At 40.2% G+C, this 20,364-nt stretch overlaps 1 non-coding gene across 1 annotated transcript; it reads right to left on the bottom strand.

The window, feature by feature from the left end:
• Window positions 1-18,538: 18,538 nt before the first annotated feature.
• LOC115029288 (small nucleolar RNA SNORA19) lies at window positions 18,539-18,665 on the bottom strand. Its single transcript, XR_003834863.1, has one exon. It is a non-coding gene; the product is annotated as a small nucleolar RNA SNORA19 (small nucleolar RNA).
• Between the last annotated feature and the right edge of the window lie 1,699 nt (window positions 18,666-20,364).

Here is a 20,364-nt window from a genome sequence, read left to right as displayed (position 1 = left end):
GTTTCTCATGTGTGGTTGGTGTCCCCAACCATAAAATTATATGCTACTTCATAACTGTGATTTTGCTACTGTTATGGATCAAAATGTAAATATCTGATATGCAGAATATCTGCTGTGCGACCCCTGTGAAAGGGTTATTCGAACCTCCAAAGGGCATATGACCTATCGGTTGAGAACTGCTGTTTTGGACAGTTGATGCATACTTGGGGCATTCAGTTTTACCACTGAGTTCTCTGTTGTTCTTCCTCATCTTATCCTGAGATGATAGAAGTTGGTTAATTTTCTCATGAGCTCATTCTTTTCCTCTGTCACTTTATACAGAGATGCTAGGAACAACCAACCAGCAGCATCAGTTTCTTTATTTTCCCACAAATTGTCAAAAGTTTTATATAGTCCCTAAATTTCTTGCTTTTCACAATAGGTGAACTAAGGTAATCAAATGCAATTGTCTTGGTAAATTTATAAATTAGTCTACACCATGGGTGTTCACTGCTCCTTAAACTTCTAGGAGAAGTGCTGGCAAATTGGAAAGCCTATTTCATATACTTTAAAAATTCATTCTTATACTTCTTTTGGTCTTAAACTACTCCCTGGTACCAAGGATTGTATTAGTTAGTGTTCTTTAGAGAAACGGAACAGACAAAATTACACACACACACACACACACACACACACACACACACACACATTAGTGTGTCCTTCCCTCAGTGCTCAGTGGTCCAACTATTCCACCAATGGGTGTCTCCTGTGGAACGTCCAAGAATCCAGTTTTTCAGTCGATGAGGCTGAATATCTCAGATGATTTTTGATAAAGACTGGAATCCTGAAGACTTAGGCTCTAATGCCCCTGACAGAATGAACTTGCCAACAAGAGTGAGGGCAAGCAGGCAAAGAGCAAAGGCTTTCTCCTTCCATATCTGTTATATAGGCTGCCACCAGAAGGTGTAACCCAGATTTAAGGTAGATAAATAGCACCTCGAAAGATCCAGTCAAGAAAAGCCCCTCACAGGTATACCTAGTGTCTTAGTTACGATTCTGTTTCTGTTGCTGTGAACAGACTCCATAACCATGGTAACTCTTATAAAAGAACACATTTAGTTGGAGGTTTGCTTACAATATCAGAGGGTTAGTTCCTCGTCATCATGGCTGGAGGCAAGCAGGCACACTGTTAGAGCAATAGCTGAGAGCTTTACATCCTGATCTGCAGGCAGCAGGCAGAACGCAAGACACTGGACCTGGTGTTGGACTTGGAAACCTTAAAGCCCACTCCCAGTGACACACTTCATCCAGCAAGACCACACCTACTTCAAGAAGGCCTCACCTCTTCCCATAAGACTACATCCCCTAATATTTTCAAACATTTCAACAAGTGGGGACCAGTTGTTCAAACTATGATCCTATGACCATGTTCATTCAAACCCCCACACTCGGTAGCTTTGGTTTCCGTCAGTTCCAGATAGAGTGAATTATGCTGGTAAGCCTGTTCTTAGTGGGAAGGGTCTGCTGATTTCAACTGTTGGCCGAATTCCCTGATATAAGTTTCCCCACAATGGTCAGGGGAGAGATGGACACAATTGGTTCTCATGACTCATGAATCATACTGGAGCACCAGTGAGAGTGCACATGACTAATCACACCCCCACTCACACATTTTTTAATCTCTGTCAGCACTGCCACTTATCCAGACGGTATAGAGGTTAGAGATCTGTTATGACAACAGAGAAGGTAAGTAGTTCTATTGTTTTTATGGCCTCTGAAAGTGATTTTATTGTGCTCATGGATTTTATGTGTTAGGAGTTTGGACAGAAGAGATCTGAGGATAGTTTATCTCTGTCTCAGGGTAAGGGCAGCTCATGGGTTCACTAGGTGCTGGGAGACTGGATTCATCGAGAAAGCATTCTTACTTAGTGCCTGATGCTGCTCCTGGCTTTTATCCAGACCCCAGAGAAGAGCATCTAAACATGGTTTCCATGTGCAGCTGCTGTGCATTCTCATGGATGGTAATTGGGTTCTGAGAATGAAGAATTCAAGAGGCTTCAACATTCACAATATAGACTTGTTTCTTGTTTGTTTGCATTTTGTTGTTAGAGAGGACCTTGTAAGGATTAAATTGTACGTGGGTATAGACTCAAGGGTGAGTATATAGCCCTACTTATCGGGAGGAGTCTCAAACTCACTCTGTAAGAAGAGGATGTAAAATAGAAGGAATTTTTGTGACCATTTTTGGAAAACATTGTGTGCTAGAGTCAATGTGCAGAGAACTCTGTTTATAAATTTCTTTTTTTATATGTATGGGTGTTTCTGTCTGCATGAATTTCTGTGCACCATGTTTGCTATGCCCATGAAGGCCAGAAGAGGGTACTGGAACTTCTAGGACTGAAGTTACAGATGGTTGTTAGTCACTGTGTGCATGCTGGGATCAAACTCTGGTCCTCTATAAGTACAGCCAATGCTCTTTCTTAGCCCTACTAAACCATCTCTCTCGTCATGTGTATAGAGAATTCTTTAAAAAAAAAGGCTCAGAATTATTTTCTATTTGATTCTTTACCAAACCTCCCTTGAACTTTTGACTCCACCCCCACCCCAGAGAGATAGCTAAGACTTCTCTCTAGGTATTTTACATTTTATGCTAAGGTAACACAAAACTGAAAGGATTTTATACAAGTTTAAGGAAACAGAGAAGGAATGTCCTATCCATCCATCCATCCATCCATCCATCCATCCATCCATCCATCCATCCATCTGTCCAACAGAAGTTTATTAGATAACTACTGTATTCCTGCAACCATTCTAAGTTCTGTATATTAGACAGCTGTGATTCTGCATTGTTTTTGATGCTCTGAAGACATTCTGCTTACAAGTCTGCTGAAAGTTTGGAAGACTGAATACAAACAGACAGACAAGCTGTGCAGCCTGTGCTCATGAGGTTTCAGAGAAGAATAAGGACTCTATCAGGAACATGATTAGAGGTTTATTAATGTTATATTCTGGCAAAGAACATGTCTGCCCATGTTCCATCAATGTCTGTGATTAACAAAGGCAGACAGATCTCTTAATTCTTTTGCAATGTTAAGAAAAAATGTATGCTTGCTCTCTCTGAAGAAGTAAAGGACTGAAGTCTAGGGATACTGATTCATAAGATGAAGATGATGATGATAATAATAATAATAATAACAATAATAATAAAACAAAACCTGGAGTAATTGATTGGATTGGTATGTAAAATAAAAGACTGGACCTGTGTTCTGTAGGAGAGGAGCTATCCAGAGAATTTTGTAGAATAAAAAGAGAGAACTGCTTGGAGAACAGACATATACATACAGACAGACCCACACAGAAACAGACAGACAGACAGACAGACAGACAGACAGACAGACAGACACACACACACACACACACACACACACACACACACTTACAAGCAAGCAGAATATAGACAAAGAGATCTCCAGAGAGAAAGAAGAACATAGAGAGAAGTTGATAAAAGACTGGAAAAGCTGTATCAAGCAGAACACAGGTCATCAGCCTGGATCCACGATTTGACTTCACGTTATTCTTTTTGCCATCCCAGATACCCCTTCTCTCAGAACCCCTCTCTGTGCTGAGGCTGGTCTTATCACAACTTGCATTTGTTGTTTGACAGTTTGGAAACAATAGGACTGATATATCTGTATCCCTGTGTTATCTCGTTACTCAGTGTCAGTTCTGTGAATACATGCACTTACAGAGCCCAAGCCTACATTTTCTGCATTTTCCACAGAGAAAATGGAGTTGGTTACTCAGAAAGAATGCCCAGTTTATGTTACCAGCCCTCTGAAAATAAAATCTATCGTTGTCATTCAGAGGAGGGTGGAATGTGTTCCTCAGGAAGGCAGGAGGGTAAATAATGAGCTTTTCATTTTCCTCAGCATTGTTTTTGTTTCAGAGTTTATTTTTGTAACAGTTTAATAACAAAGCAGAGGAGTTATATGCTCTTCCATCAAGTGCTGTGCTCTCATTGAAAAGTCTACTGGGCTCTCCCTCTCCTTTAATCTCTATCTTGCTTCAGCTTAATCTCTCTCTCTCTCTCTCTCTCTCTCTCTCACACACACACACACACACACACACACACACACACACACACACGTCAATATCAAATGGTGTTTGTAACGGAAATCCTTTGGAAGAAGGTTTATGACCAGGACTGAACATCACTGTAGTCAAAACACCCAACGCTTGCTTGCTTTGGACAGGCTCTGTGTTAAGCAATGGACATGAAATATTCCACACCTGTTAACCCACTTGCCATATATGCACAGAGCTAGGCAACTTGCTCAAAAATAGCAAAGAAACAACCTTTAGAGCCCTTGCACTTGTATTGTAGGCTTGATGGATGGACATCTGCCCATAGTAAGGCTACAATCTTTTCCTGATTAAACGTGACATTTAATGGAGCATCAGTAATACTGCAATCAAGGTCAACGTGCGTCAGCAAGACTGCTTTTGTAGATTGGTTTCAAGTAGACTCCTTCTCTCTGAGCTCTTCCACCGTTTTGCTGTATCCCTAACTAATATATATTTTTCTCTTGTATTCTTGAAATCCTGGAGTAAAGTAGACATTATTTGGTTAGGATTCCTGTTGCTGTAACGAAGCACCATGACCAAAGCAAGTCAGGGATGGAGGGGCATGGGGTTATTCGGCTTACCCGTCACAGTCCACTGAGGGAAGCCAAGGCAGGAACTCAAGCAGGGCAGGAACCTAGAGGCAGGAGTGATGCAGAGGCCAAGGAGGGGCTCTGCTTACTGGCTTTCTTCACAAGGCTTGCTCAGCCTGCTCTTTTTATAGAAGCGAGGACCACCAGCACAGGGCTGGGCCCTCCCCATTAATCACTAATTAAGAAAAATGCCCTACAGATTTTTCTCAATTAATGTTTCCTTCTCTCCTATTACTTTAGCTCGTGTAAAGTAGAATAAAACTAGCCATCACAGACTTAGGAAAATCAAGGTCATCATGACCCGAAAGGAAGAACAAAGATAATTGGCTGGAATGTATCTTAGGAGACTTAATAAGCACAGACACATTTACATGAAGAGCAGGAATAGTCTGGAGTGATGTGTGCTCTTTAATCCAAAATTAAACACAATATTCAGTAAGGCACAATTATTCTGAGCAGGTGTTTTGTCAGGCATTTGCAGGGGAATGATGAACTTTCCAGAGTCAGGGCCATTAACTAAAAGCATCATCCCCAAATGAAAACATCGGCAGCTTCCATCCTGTGTCATGGTTCGTGGATGTCCTCTCTCAGCTATGCTATCTACATCATGTACAGGAGCCAAAATGAGGGCTCATGTAGCGATGAAAGAAGACTAAAATAGGGGGTGGAGCTGGTGTTGAGAAAAGGGGGCACAGAGCGTGTGTGACGGGAAGGCAGAAAGGAGGGGATGGGTGGGGAGATGCAAAGGTTGGGGAGGTTGGTCAGAGGAAGGGGGAGACGTGAGTCAGCAAAGATGTCATAGTGACACTCAATGACAGTGAGAGCCACTGTTGTTTTTATACTCTGTCACTATGCAGAATAAGATGAATTTACAGACACTCTGGGCTCAAAACACATATTGATTTTATGTCACCCAATATTTGCTCTTCATTCACCCCCTAAGAACTCATTTCACTTGGTTGTCCAGTGACAAGTGTGGTGTGGTGATGCATGCCTTTCATTTTGACCTCAGGAGATGGAGACAGTGGAGTGTCAAGTTTCAGGCCAGGCAGAGATGCGGGGGAGTGAGACCCTGTTAGGAAGGGTGGGGCATGATGAGCAGCCCAATCTGCTGTGAGGATCAGATTCACCCCTGGAATTGAAGGAAGGCACTGAAGTCACCAAGGACAATGACGACTACAATGACGACGACGATGACGACAATGATGATGATGACAACTTATAGATGCATGTGCCCACGAAGCACCTGCTTTCACTCCAAGTCCATATCTAACAGTCTGGTAATTTGATGGAGGGCTAAAGAACTATTTATGCATATTTGGAAACTTAAACAGAAAAAACGCATAAGAAAGACAAAACTGTACATAAATACATAATCCAAATGCATTTTGTCTTTTTTAAAAATATTTTTTATTACATATTTTCCTCAATTACATTTCCCATGCTATCCCAAAAGTCCCCCATACCCTCCCCCCCACTTCCCTACCCACCCATTCCCATTTTTTTTTTTTTTTTTGGCCCTGGCGTTCCCCTGTACTGGGGCATATAAAGTTTGCGTGTCCATTGGGCCTCTCTTTCCAGTGATGGCCGACTAGGCCATCTTTTGATACATATGCAGCTAGAGTCAAGAGCTCCGGGGTACTGGTTAGTTCATAATGTTGTTCCACCTATAGGGTTGCAGATCCCTTTAGCTCCTTGGGTACTTTCTCCAGCTCCTCCATTGGGAGCCCTGTGATCCATCCACTAGCTGACTGTGAGCATCCACTTCTGTGTTTGCTAGGCCCTGGCCTAGTCTCACAAGAGACAGCTATATCTGGGTCCTTTCAGCAAAATCTTGCTAGTGTATGCAATGGTGTCAGCATTTGGAAGCTGATTATGGGGTGGATCCCTGGATATGGCAGTCTCTAGATGGTCTCTAGATAGTTACAGAGATAAAGTTTGGAGCTGTGACGAAAGGATGGACCATCTAGAGACTGCATTTTGTCTTTTAATGAAGAATTTCAGCATGATTGATGTATAATTATTCCTAGTATATACTTAAGTGACTACAAAATGCTCTCTTTTATATGTTTGAACATTTCAACTTTATCACAACTAAAATTATGTGGTTATTGGTGTTACAATTATTTGTTTTTCTGTTTCCTAAAACAGATCAGTAAAAGTAATCACTTGGTCCAAGACATTAACGTTTCAAATATTTAATATGTGTTACCAAATGTCTTTCTAAAGATAATTACACAAATTAATTATTAATTTAACTCACTCTCCTCTTTTTCTTTCTTCCTTCCTTTATCTCTCTCTTCTTTTCTTTCTTTTCTTCTTCTTTCCTTCTTTCTTCTTTTATTTTTAGAATGGGCAGGCCTTAAACTCATAATGATCCACCTGCCTCTGCTTCGCCTATGCTGGAATTAAAGATGTGCACCTCCCCACCCAGTGACAACTTTTTAAATTATTTATTTTTTATTTTTCAGTTTTTGATTATTATATGATCAAATAATGTCTTCCTTACCTTTCTCCTGTCCAGTGCTTCTCACATACTCTTTCTTGCTCTCTTTAAAATTCATGAGCTATTTTTCTTTTTACCTGATTGTTTTCTTTTATTGAAAATAGATTTTTTTCATATAAAATATAACCATATAGCTGTTATGGTTTTCCCTCCCTCTATACTTTTTAGTAACTCCCTACTGCTCCTCTCATCTGGACCACCCCCTTTCTGTCTCTCAATAGAAAACAAACAGGCTTCTAAGGGATAGTAATAAGATAAAATATGGTATAATAAGATAAACAAAAATAAACACAGACAAATAGGACAAAGCAACCAGAAGGAAAGGAGCCTGAGAAAAGGTACAGGAAACAGAAATAGCTGCAGGGACCGACTTGTTTACACATTCAGTTATCCTTTAAAAACACAAAACCAGAAGCTATGATATATATATATATACATGTATGTATGTATATATGCAAAGTATCTCTAAGGTAGGGTAAAAAAGAAAAAAGTAAAAAAGGTAACATTTTTAAAAAGCCTCAATATCACATAATGGATAAAGAACCTCCAGAGACTCCGTTGGGTTTACTTTTGTTGGCCATCCACTGCTGGGCATGTGGCCTATCCTTAGAAGTAGTTCGTTTTCCCTTTGCCTCTGCAAGTGGTTGTCAGTTGGAGACATCTTCTGGGCTAGGGATGGGGCACATATCCACTTCTGCTCCCAGCTCTAGAACCTCACATGGTACAGACCCATGCAGACCCTGTGCACACTGCCCTAGTCTCTGATTTCCTCTGCCTTTCTGTCCTGCTGCGTTTCAAAGGGCTCATTTCCTTGATGGCCTCCATCCCTTCTGGCTCTTAAACTCTCTGCTTCCTCTTCTGCAGGGTTCCCTGAGCTCTTAGGGGAGGTATGTGATAGAGACATCCCATTTAGGACTGAGTGTTCCAAGTTCTCTCACTCTCTGCCTATTTTCTGGGTGCGAGTTGCTGTATTTGTTTCCATCTGCTGGAGAGGAAGCCTCTTTGATGATAGCTGAAAGCTTAAGCTCTGATCTATGAGTAAAACAGAATGAGAATGCCATTAGGAGTCATTTTACTGGTACCTTCCTTTAGTAGAACAGGAATATTTGGATTTCTCCCGGGTCCCTGGGCTACATAATATCAGGTTCTTGGTTCCCCAAGTAGTGTCAGGCATAGTGGAGGGGGCTTAAAGTGAACTCCAATATTTGTACCACTATTGCACTAGTATGTCTTGCATGCAGGACGTCATTGTAGATTGACTGTTGGGGCTGGGCTAGGGTTTATGTTTCTCTTCTGGTACTGTGCAGAGTACCTTCTGGTACTGAGAACATCAGTCCATAGGGGTGAAGGCTCTAGGTAGACACCAGCCGGACTTCTTCTCATTCCATGAACCTTGAAGTCAGTTTGTGGAGAACAACCTATAGCCTTGGCAATAGTCTATGTTGTCTCAGAGTTCCCACAGAACCCCTTTGCCTAACAACTCAATTAGATGTCACCTCTTTCCAATACTGGAAACTTCGTTTGATAACAAGAGATGTTCAGTTGGTCAGTGATGTGATTTATACCTCCTTCTATTGTATTAGGTTTCCAGACTACCCCTAAAATGGTTCTGAATTTTAGCTCTTTCTCCACATTCCCTCCCTTATTCACCTTTTATTTTTCCACTTGGTTCTCCTGTTCCTGTCTGCTATCCCCACTCATCCATAATGATCTATTATATTTCCCTTTCTTAACAAGATCTATCTTCTCCCTCCCTGCACCTAGTGCCTTACTCTGTACCTAGCCTCTGTGGTCTACAGGTTGTAGCTTGGTTATCACAGACTTAGCAGCTAATATCCACACACAGGCAAATAAATACCATCTTTGTTTCTCTGGGTCTGGGTTACTTCACTCAGGGTGATTTTTTTTTTCTAGTTCCATCCTGTAAATTTTATGATGTTATTTCTCTAACAACGGGGTAATATTTCTTGTGTTAATGTACCACATTTTATTTTTCTATTCATTTGTTGAAGGACATCTAGGTTGTTTCCAATTTCTGGCTGTTATGAATAGAGCATCAGTGAATGGTTGAGTAAGCGTCTCTATGATACAATGAAGCATCCTTTGGGTAGATGCCCAAGAGTGGTATACCTGGATCTTAAGGTAGATTGATTCCCATCTTCCTGAGGAATAGCCATGATCATCCCATAGTTTGCATTCCCACCAGCAATGCAAGAGTGTTCCCCTTTCTCCACATCATCACCAGCATGAGCTATCACTTGTTTTATTGATCTTAGCCATTCTGGCAGGTATAAGATAAAATCTAGATGTAGTTTTGACTTACATTTATCTGATGACTAAGGATGTTGAACATTTCTTTAACTGTTTCTCAGACATCTGAGTTACCTCCATTGAGGATTCTTTGCTTAGATCTGTACCCCTTTTTAAATTGGGATATTTGTTTTCTTGATATCCTATTTTTGGAATTCTTCATATATTTTTAATATTAGCTCTCTATCAGACATATAGTTGGTAAACGTGTTTTCTCGTTCTGTAGGCTGCCACTTTGTCCTATTGATGGTGTCCTTTACCATGCAGAAGATTTTCAATTTCACAAAGTCCTATTTATTAATTGTTAATCTTAGTGCTGTGCTAGTGCTCTTCTGTTCAGAAAATCTTTTCCTGTGCCAATGAGCTCGAGACTATTCTTCACTTTCTCTTCTATCAGACTCAGGGTATCTGGCTTTATGTTGGGGTCCATTTGAAGATGATTTTGTGCAGAGTGATAAGTAAGGATCTATTTAGATGGACCCATCCATTTTGACCAGCACCCTTTGTTGAAGATGCTGTCTTTCCCCCAAAGTCTATTTATTGATTCTTTATAAAAATAAAATCAGGTGTGCGTAAGTGTGTAAATTTATGTCTTGGTCACCAATTTGATTCTAGTGTTTTAGCGTTTCTGGGTTTTCTTTCCTTTTAATGACTGTGAACAATTGGGCTAGAATTTTGATGGGAATTTCATTGTATTTGTAGATTGCTTTTGGTAGGGTAGACATTTTTACTACATTAATCCTACCTATCTATAAACATGGAATATCTTTCTATCTTCTGATATGTTCTTCAATTTCTTTCCTTAATGTCTTAAAATTTTTATTATACAAGTTTTTCACTTGGCTGCTTAGAGTTACCCCAAGATACTTCATATTATTTGAATGTGCTGTGCAAAGTGTTGTTTCCCTGATTTCTTTCTTAGTCTATTTTTCATTTGTATGTAAGAAGGTCACAGATTTTTGTGAGTTAATTATGTATACTGCTATTTAGGTGAGAGTGTTTATCAGCTGTAGGAATTTCCCAGTAGAATTTTTAGGGTCACTTAGGCATACTATCATATCATCTTTATATCAGGTATCAATGTAGATTCCAATTTGCATCCTCTTGATTGCCTTATGTTGTCTTACTGCTCCAGCTAAGATACTTCGAGTACTATATTGAATATGCATGGAGAGAGTGGACAACCTTGGTTTGTTCCTGTGTTTTTCTCTGTCTAAGTTAATTTTGGCTATGGGCTTGCCAAAAACTACATTTATTATGCTGAGGTATGTCCCTTGTATCCCTAATCTCTCCAGGACTTTGATCATGAAGGGGTTTTAGGCTTTTGACAAAGGCCTTTTCTGCATCTAATGAGATAACTGTGTTTTTATATTTCCCTCTCCTTATGTGGTGGTTTACATTTATTGACTTGTGTGTGAACTATCCCTGCATCTCTTGGATGATGCCTATTTGATTATTATGAATGATCTTTTTGATGTGTTCTTGGATTTCTTTTGCAAGTATTTTGTTGAGAATTTGTGTATCTCTGTTCATAAGGGACATTTGTCTGTACTTTTTTGTTGTTGATTGTTTGTGGGGTTTGGGTGTCAGAGTAACAGTGACCTCATGAAAAGAATGGGCTACATTTCTTCTGTTCCTATGTTATAGAGTAATTGAAGAGCTACTGGCATTCATTCATCTTTGAAGGTTTGGAAGAATTCTGCACTGAGTTCATCTGGCTCTTGGCATTTTTTTTCAATTGGAAGCCATGTCTTTACTGCTTCCATTTCACTAGGGGGAATAGGCTTGTTTCCATTGCTTATTTGATCTTGAGTTAAGTTTGGTAGGTGTGATATAGCACGAAATGTATCCACTTCTTTTAGTGTGGTGGAGTAGAGATTTTTAAAGTATGTCCTTAGGATTCTTTGGATTTCCTTAGTGTCTGTTGTTATGTTCCCCTTTCAGCTCTAATTTTTTTTTTTACTATATTTATATGCATATTTACTGATATATAAATAGCAAGTTATATTTGACAAAGAGCTTTAATATATACATATTAAACCATGTTTTTATTTTATTTTTTTGATTTTTAATATTTTTATTACATATTTTCCTCAATTACATTTCCAATGCTATCCCAAAAGTCCCCCATAGCGCCCCCCACTTCCCTATCCACCCATTCCCATTCTTTTGGCCCTGGCATTCCCCTATATTGGGGCATATAAAGTTTGCAAGTCCAATGGGCCTCTCTTTCCAATGATGGCCGACTAGGCCATCTTTCGATACATATGCAGCTAGAGACAAGAGCTCCGGGGTTCTGGTTAGTACATCATGTTGTTCCAACAATAGGGTTGCAGATCCCTTTAGCTCCTTGGGTACTTTCTCTAGCTTCTCCATTGGGAGCCCTGTGATACATCCAATAGCTGACTGTGAACATCCACTCCTGTGTTTGCTAGGCCCCGGCATCGTCTCACAAGAGACAGCTATATTTGGGTCCTTTCAGCAAAATCTTGCTAGTGTATGCAATGGTGTCAGCGTTTAGAAGCTGATTATGGGACGGATCCCTGGATACAGCAGTCTCTAAATGGTCCATCCTTTCATCACAGCTCCGAACTTTGTCTCTGTAACTCCTTCCCTGGGTGTTTTGTTCCCAATTCTAAGAAGGTGCACAGTGTCCACACTTTGGTCTTCATTCTTCTTGAGTTTCATGCGTTTATCAAATTGTATCTTATATCTTGGGTATCCTAAGTTTTGGGCTAATATCCACTTATCAATGAATACATATTGTGTGAGTTCTTTTGTGATTGTGTTACTTCACTCAAGATGATGCCCTCCAGGTCCATCCATTTGGCTAGGAATTTCATAAATTCATTCTTTTTAATAGCTGAGTAGTACTCCATTGTGTAAATGTACCATAATTTCTGTATCCATTCCTCTGTTGAGGGACATCTGGGTTCTTTCCAGCTTCTGGCTATTATAAATAGGGCTGCTATGAACATAGTGGAGCATGTGTCCTTTTTACCGGTTGGGATATCTTCTGGATATATGCCCAGGAGAGGTATTGCTGGATCCTCCGGTAATACTATGTCCAATTTTCTGAGGAACCGCCAGACTGATTTCCAGAGTGGTTGTACAAGCTTGCAATCCCACCAACAATGGAGGAGTGTTCCTCTTTCTCCACATCCTCGCCAGCATCTGCTGTCACCTGAATTTTTGATCTTAGCCATTCTGACTGGTGTGAGGTGGAATCTCAGGGTTGTTTTGATTTGCATTTCCCTGATGATTAAGGATGTTGAACATTTTTTCAGGTGCTTCTCTGCCATTCGGTATTCCTCCGGTGAGAATTCTTTGATCAGTTCTGAGCCCCATTTTTTAATGGGGTTATTTGACTTTCTGGAGTCCACCTTCTTGAGTTCTTTATATATATTGGATATTAGTCCCTTATCTGATTTAGGATAGGTGAAGATCCTTTCCCAATCTGTTGGTGGTTTTTTTGTCTTATTGATGGTGTCTTTAGCCTTGCAGAAGCTTTGTAGTTTCATGAGGTCCCACTTGTCAATTCTCGATCTTACAGCACAAGCCATTACTGTTCTATTCAGGAATTTTTCCTCTGTGCCCATATCTTCAAGGCTTTTCCCCACTTTCTCCTCTGTAAGTTTCAGTGTCTCTGGTTTTATGTGAAGTTCCTTGATCCACTTAGACTTGACCTTAGTACAAGGAGATAGGAATGGATCGATTCGCATTCTTCTACATGTTAACAACCAGTTGTGCCAGCACCATTTGTTGAAAATGCTGTCTTTCTTCCACTGGATGTTTTTAACTCCCTTGTTGAAGATCAAGTGACCATAGGTGTGTGGGTTCATTTCTGGGTCTTCAATTCTATTCCATTGGTCTATTTGTCTGTCACTATACCAGTACCATGCAGTTTTTATCACAATTGCTCTGTAGTAGAGCTTTAGGTCCGGCATGGTGATTCCACCAGAGGTTCTTTTATCCTTGAGAAGAGTTTTTGCTATCCTAGGTTTTTTGTTATTCCAGATGAATTTGCAGATTGCACTTTCTAATTCGTTGAAGAATTGATTTGGAATTTTGATGGGGATTGCATTGAATCTGTAGATTGCTTTTGGCAAGATAGCCATTTTTACAATGTTGATCCTGCCAATCCATGAGCATGGGAGATCTTTCCATCTTCTGAGATCTTCTAGAATTTCTTTCTTCAAAGACTTGAAGTTTTTATTATACAGATCTTTCACTTCCTTAGTTAGAGTCACGCCAAGATATTTTATATTATTTGTGACTATTGAGAAGGGTGTTGTTTCCCTAATTTCTTTCTCAGCCTGTTTATTCTTTGTGTAGAGAAAGGCCATTGATTTGTTTGAGTTAATTTTATATCCAGCTACTTCACCGAAGCTGTTTATCAGGCTTAGGAGTTCTCTGGTGGAATTTTTAGGGTCACTTATATATACTATCATATCATCTGCAAAAAGTGATATTTTGACTTCATCTTTTCCAATTTGTATCCCTTTGATCTCCTTTTGTTGTCGAATTGCTCTGGCTAGGACTTCAAGTTCAATGTTGAATAGGTATGGAGAAAGTGGACAGCCTTGTCTAGTCCCTGATTTTAGAGGGATTGCTTCAAGCTTCTCACCATTTACTTTGATGTTGGCTACTGGTTTGCTGTAGATTGCTTTTATCATGTTTAGGTATGGGCCTTGAATTCCTGATCTTTCCAAGACTTTTATCATGAATGGGTGTTGGATCTTGTCAAATGCTTTTTCCACATCTAACGAGATGACCATGTGGTTTTTGTCTTTGAGTTTGTTTATATACTGGATTACTTTGATGGATTTCCGTATATTGAACCATCCCTGCATCCCTGGGATGAAACCTACTTGGTCAGGATGGATGATTGTTTTGATGTGTTCTTGGATTCGGTTAGCAAGAACTTTATTGAGGATTTTTGCATCAATATTCATAAGGGATATTGGTCTGAAGTTTTCTATCTTTGTTGGGTCTTTTTGTGGTTTAGGTATCAGAGTAATTGTGGCTTCATAGAATGAGTTGGGTAGAGTACCTTCTGTTTCTATTTTGTGGAATAGTTTGTGAAGAACTGGGATCAGATCTTCTTTGAAGGTCTGATAGAACTCTGCACTAAACCCATCTGGTCCTGGGCTTTTTTTAGTTGGGAGACTATTAATGACTGCTTCTATTTCTTTGGGGGATATAGGGCTGTTTAGATCATTAACCTGATCTTGATTCAACTTTGGTACCTGGTATCTGTCTAGGAACTTCTCCATTTCATCCAGGTTCTCCAGTTTTGTTGAGTATAGCCTTTGGTAGAAGGATCTGATGGTGTTTTGGATGTCTTCAGGATCTGTTGTTATGTCTCCTTTTTCATTTCTGATTTTGTTAATTAGGATGCTTTCCCTGTGCCCTCTAGTGAGTCTGGCTAAGGGTTTATCTATCTTGTTGATTTTCTCAAAGAACCAGCTCCTTGATTGGTTGATTCTTTGAATAGTTTTTCTTGTTTCCACTTGGTTGATTTCACCCCTGAGTTTGATTATTTCCTGCTGTCTACTCCTCTTGGGTGAATTTGCTTCCTTTTGTTCTAGTGCTTTTAGGTGTGTTGTCAAGCTGCTAATGTGTGCTCTCTCTAGTTTCCTTTTGGAGGCACTCAGAGCTATGAGTTTTCCTCTTAGAAATGCTTTCATTGCGTCCCATAAGTTTGGGTATGTTGTGGCTTCATTTTCATTGAACTCTAAAAAGTCCTTAATTTCTTTCTTTATTCCTTCCTTGACCAAGGTATCATTGAGAAGAATGTTGTTCAGTTTCCACGTGAAGGTTGGCTTTCTATTATTTATTTTGTTATTGAAGATCAGCCTTAGTCCATGGTGATCTGATAGGATGCATGGGACAATTTCAATATTTTTATATCTGTTGAGGCCTGCTTTGTGACCAATTATGTGGTCAATTATGGAGAAGGTACCATGAGGTGCTGAGAAGAAGGTATATCCTTTTGTTTTAGGATAGAATGTTCTGTAGATATCTGCCAGATCCATTTGATTCATAATTTCTCTTAGTTTCACTGTGTCTCTGTTTAGTTTCTGTTTCCATGATCTGTCCATTGGTGAAAGTGGTGTGTTGAAGTCTCCCACTATTATTGTATGAGGTGCAATGTGTGCTTTGAGATTTACTAAAGTTTCTTTAATGAATGTGGCTGCCTTTGTATTTGGAGCATAGATATTCAGGATTGATAGTTCCTCTTGGAGGATTTTACCTTTGATGAGTATAAAGTGTCCCTCCCTGTCTTTTTTAATGACTTTGGGTTGGAAGTCAATCTTATCAGATATTAGAATGGCTACTCCAGCTTGTTTCTTCCTACCATTTGCTTGGAAAATTGTTTTCCAGCCTTTCATTCTGAGGTAGTGTCTATCCTTTTCTCTGAGATGAGTTTCCTGTAAGCAGCAAAATGTTGGGTCTTGTTTGTGTAGCCAGTTTGTTAGTCTATGTCTTTTTATCGGGGAGTTGAGTCCATTGATATTAAGAGATATTAAGGAAAAGTAATTGTTGTTTCCTTTTATTTTTGTTGTTAAAGTTGGCATTTTGTTCTTGTGGCTGTCTTCTTTTAGGTTTGTTGAGGGATTACCTTCTTGTTGTTTCTAGGGCGTGGTTCCTGTCCTTGTATTGGTTTTTTTCTGTTATTATCCTTTGAAGGGCTGGATTCGTGGAGAGATAATGTGTGAATTTGGTTTTGTCGTGGAATACTTTGGTTTCTCCATCTATGTTAATTGAGAGTTTGGCTGGGTATAGTAGCCTGGGCTGGAATTTGTGTTCTTTTAGTGTCTGTATAACATCCGTCCAGGATCTTCTGGCTTTCATAGTCTCTGGTGAAAAATCTGGTGTAATTCTGATAGGCTTGCCTTTATATGTTACTTGGCCTTTTTCTCTTACTGCTTTTAGTATTCTATCTTTATTTAGAGCATTTGTTGTTCTGATTATAATGTGTCGGGAGGTATTTCTTTTCTGGTCCAGTCTATTTGGAGTTCTGTAGGCTTCTTGTATGTTCATGGGCATCTCTTTCTTTAGATTTGGGAAGTTTTCTTCTATAATTTTGTTGAAGATGTTTGCTGGTCCTTTGAGTTGAAAATCTTCATTCTCATCCACTCCTATTATCCGTAGGTTTGGTCTTCTCATTGTGTCCTGTATTTCTTGGATGTTTTGAGTTAGGATCTTTTTGCATTTTACATTTTCCTTGATTGTTGTGCCGATGTTCTCTATGGAATCTTCTGCACCTGAGATTCTCTCTTCCATCTCTTGTATTCTGTTGCTGATGCTCGTATCTATGGTTCCAGATTTCTTTCCTAGGGTTTCTATCTCCAGTGTTGCCTCATTTTGGGTTTTCTTTATTGTGTCTACTTCCCTTTTTAGGTCTAGTATGGTTTTGTTCATTTCCATCATCTGTTTGGATGTGTTTTCCTGTTTTTCTGTAAGGACTTCTACCTGTTTGATTATGTTATCCTGTTTTTCTTTAAGGATTTGTAACTCTTTAGCATTGTTCTCCTGCAATTCCTTAAGGGATTTTTGTGCTTCCTCTTTATTGTCTTCTGCCTGTTTAGCAGTGTTCTCCTGCATTTCTTTAAGTGTGTTATTAAAGTCCTTCTTGAAGTCCTCTATCATCATCAGGAGATATGCTTTTAAATCCGTGTCTAGCTTTTCCGGTGTGTTGGGGTGCCCTGGACTGGGCGAAGTGGGGGTGCTGGGTTCTGATGATGGTGAGTGGTCTTGGTTTCTGTTAGTAAGATTATTACGTTTACCTTTCGCCATCTGGTAATCTCTGGGGTTAGTTGTTATCGTTGTCACTGTTTAAAGATTGGAGCAGAAGCTGTGTTCCACTCACCAGCAGTCTCTAAATCCTGCGGCGGGGGTCGTGGGTAGCTGACGGTACCCCGGTGCTGGTCCAGCTGGAAGAGGCCTGTGGTCCTACTCAGGCCGGTTTTCTGCTTCCCTAACTAATGCAGTCTCTGGTCCCGCGTGCAATTGGATTGGAGCAGAAGCTGTGTTCCACTCTCCGGAAGTCTTAAGATCCTGTGGCGGGTGTTGTGGGTAGCTGGTGAGTGTCAGCTGACCCTGCGCCCCAGCTGCTCCGGTGCTTTTCTGACCGGAAGAGTGTTGTGGCCCCATGTAGGCCGGATTTCTCTCTCCCCAACCAGAGCAGTCTCAGGTCCCGCGTGATTGGACTGGAGCAGAAGCTGTGTTCCACTCACCAGCAGTCCCAAAATCCTGTGGCGGGGGTCGTGGGTAGCTGGCGGTTGTCAGGCAACCCTGCGCTCCCTCTACCCCGGCGCTGATCCGGCCGGATGAGGCCTGTGGCCCTACTCAGGCCGGTTTCTGCTTCCCTATCTAATGCAGTCTCAGGTCCCGCGCAATTGGATTGGAGCAGAGGCTGTGCTCCACTCACCAGAAGTCTTAAGATCCTGTGGCGGGTGTTGTGGGTAGCTGGCGAGTGTCAGCTGACCCTGCGCCCCAGCTGCCCCGGTGCTTTTCTGACTGGAAGAGCTCAGCTCTAATTTTATTATTTTTGAATCTTCTCTCTCCTTCTTTTTGTTAATTTGGCCAAGGGGTTGTAAATCTTACTGATTCTTTCAAAGAACTAACTCTCCATTTCATTGATTCTTTGTATATTTATGCTCGTTGTTTCTATTTGTTTGATTCCACCCCTGAGTTTGTTTGTTTCTTGACATCTATCCTTCTGGGTGCTGTTTCTCCATTTTGTCCTAGAGCTTTCAGGTGTGCTGCTGTTACTAATATGCTATCTGTCCAATTTTTTATGTAGGCACTTAATGCTATGCACTTGCTCTCATCATGTCCCATGAGCTCAAGAATGTTGTGTTTTCATTTTCATTAGTATATAAAATCCATAATTTTCTTTCTACTTTTTCAAAAAAGAATACTTTTTAAAAGATTTACTTATTTTATGCATGCGTGTATATGCTCTATTTACCTCTGCATACTAGAAGAGTGCAACAGAACTCATTGTGTGTGTGTGTGTGTGTGTCTGAAGGACACTGACAAAATTACTATAGGCAGTTACTCGCTAATTACCTTCAACTACTTGTATAGTACGTAAGAAACAACACTGCTCACATATTCAAAAGAAAGGTCGATGAAATGTGCAACAGAACTCATTATAGATGGTTGCAAACCACAATGTGGTGGTTGGGAATTGAACTTAGTACTTCTGGAAAAGCAGCCGGTACGCTTAACCACTGAACAATCCCTCCAGCCTCTAATTTCTTAATTTCTGTCTTGACTCATCTTTCCTTCAGCACTGAGTTGTTTAGTTTCCATGAGTTTGTAAGCTGTCTATTGTTGTTGATATCCAGCTTTAATCCATGATGGTTAGATAAGTAGGATGCAGGGTGTTATTTCAATTTTCTTGTAGCTATTGAGACTTGCTTTATGTTCAAGTATGCTGTCAATTTTGGAGAAAGTTCCAAGAGACGCTGAGAAGAAGGTATACTCTTTTGTGTTTGGGTGAAATGTTCTGTAAATATCTGTTAGGTACATTTGGTTTATGAGGGCAGTTAGCTCCAACATTTCTCTGGAATGCAGTTTTTGTCTGGATGACCTGTTTACTGGTGAGAATTGGGATATCAAAGTCACTCATCATCAGTGAGTGAGGTTCAATATATGATTTAAGCTGTAGGAATGCTTCTTTCACGAACTCAAGTGCCCTTGTGTTTGGTCCATAGATACTAGGAATTGCAATATCATCTTGGTGGACTTTTGCTTTGATGAGTATATCCTTCTATATCACGATATATACTGATTACTTTTGATTTGGAGTCTCTTTTGTCAACTATTAAAGTGGCTACATCAGCTTGCTTCTTAGGTCCATTTTCTTGTAATATATTTTTCCATCCTTTTGCACTTAGATGGTGTACTGGCTGGTTTTGTGTGTCAACTTGACAAAAGCTGGAGTTTTCTCAGAGAAAGGAGCCTCCCTTGAGGAAATGCCTCCATGAGATCCAGCTGTAAGGCCCATTGTGGTGGTGCCATCCCTAGGCTGGTAGTCTTGGGTTCTATAAGAAAGCAAGCTGAGCAAGCCAGGAGAAGCAAGTCAGTAAGTAACATCCCTCCATGTCCTCTGCATCAGCTCCTGCTTCCTGACCTGCTTGAGTTCAAGTCCTGACTTCCTTTGGTGATGAACAGCAATGTGGAAGTGTAAGCTGAATAAACCCTTTCCTCCCCAACTGCTTCTTGGTTTTAATGTTTGTGCAGGAATAGAAACCCTCACTAAGACAGATGGTATCTATCCTTCATGTTAATCTGTGTTTCTTGAGTGCAGCAAAAGGATAGATCTTGTTTTCACATCTGTTCTGTTAGCCTGTGTCTTTTTATTGAGACCATTGATGTTGAGAGATCTCAATAAGCAGTGATTGTTGATCCCTGTTACTTTGTTGTTTTTGTTGTTGTTGCTGTTGCTGCTGCTGCTGCTGGTGGTGGTGGTGGTGGTGGTGGTGGTGGTGTGTGTATGTGTGTGTGTGCGTGTGTGTGTGTTTTTTCCTCTTTTGGTTTCTCAGTTTGGGATTATTTATTCCTTCAGTTTTCTTGGGTATGATTAACCTTTTCAGGTTGAAGTTTTTCTTCTAACACTTTCTGTTAGGGCTGTATTTCTAAACAGATACTGCTCAAATTTAGTTTTTTCATGTATATATGCACTGCTAAATAGAACCTGCTCAGTCTGCACAATGTTACTTGTATGCATGTTTTCAGGGGCTGCTCATTTGGTATTGGATGAACCAGTTGGAATGCTTTTCCCTAGGAAAGACTATTTTCCTGATCTCAGAAATCCTTAGTGCTTGTGGGCCTCTC

The sequence above is a fragment of the Mus caroli genome, unplaced genomic scaffold, assembly GCF_978045245.1.
Source record: "Mus caroli unplaced genomic scaffold, Mus_caroli_1 scaffold_12, whole genome shotgun sequence".
In the NCBI taxonomy this organism is placed as follows: Eukaryota; Metazoa; Chordata; class Mammalia; order Rodentia; family Muridae; genus Mus; species Mus caroli.
This window is presented reverse-complemented; position numbering and strand designations above follow the sequence as displayed.